We start from the raw sequence: 993 nt of genomic DNA, 5'->3' as shown, positions 1-993 counted from the left end.
CACGGGAAGCACTGCGGGGGGGTTGCCGTGTGGACCTTCGTCTTAAGTTATGCCAGAGAAATCGTGCGTTCAGCACAAGGAACGGGTTTTTATTTCTTTTTGCGGGCACCCGGTGTGCTAGCTGCATCACACACTCGGGTGAAGGCGGCGGACCTGGCGATCCAACACCCGTTCCTTCACTGGAAAATCGTGCCACTCGTTTAACATTATCGGCGCCTCGGCCTCACAAGGCGCTGTGGCTTCGAGAGGTGCGCCAGCCACCACTCGAACATGCTAATGTGTCCGTCTGTGACCCGCAGGAAACAGAAGAGCGAGGGTATTCCGCTCAGCCTCAGCAACAGCATACGCGCTGGCCGGCCGAGGGCCCTACCGCATCGGACACCTAGCACCGCATCTTTCCTCTGAGGAGCGAGACACACGCACACCGCTTCCCCGCCACCGAGCACACGTCTGCTTTCGGAGCCAGCGTGGCCTCGCTCGGGTACTGGTTCAACCGCGGGTGGAGGGGTGGTCCGCAGCGGTGCAATTTTCTTACTTTTGCAACAACCGAAGCAACCTGTTGGCGCTCGCACGGCTAGGAAATGCCGACTGGCGTGCGTCGCCTGCGTTCAAAACGGTTCTGGGCACGCACACGGTGTTGACTCTGCCCATGTCAAACACTGCAGTGTGCAACCCAAGGGGACTCAGGCACCCCGCCCGCCCCCTAGGTGCCTGTGAACAGGCTTTGTATTTTTATTTTTCATCATCAAGTACACCGCCAGGTGACACTTTGTGATTTTTATTGCTCATAAATACAGTTCCCTTATTTGTAAATCAACGGAAGCAACATGTTGGCGCTCGCACGACTAGGAAATGCCGACTGGCGTGCGTCGCCTGCGTTCAAAACGGTTCTGGGCACGCACACAGTGCTGACTCTGCCCATGTCAAACACTACAGTGTGCAACCCAAGGGGACTCAGGCACCCCGCCCGCCCCCTAGGTGCCTGTGAACAGG

This window comes from Cetorhinus maximus, unplaced genomic scaffold (genome assembly GCF_964194155.1).
Source record: "Cetorhinus maximus unplaced genomic scaffold, sCetMax3.hap1.1 HAP1_SCAFFOLD_2942, whole genome shotgun sequence".
Taxonomy (NCBI): Eukaryota; Metazoa; Chordata; class Chondrichthyes; order Lamniformes; family Cetorhinidae; genus Cetorhinus; species Cetorhinus maximus.
This window is presented reverse-complemented; position numbering follows the sequence as displayed.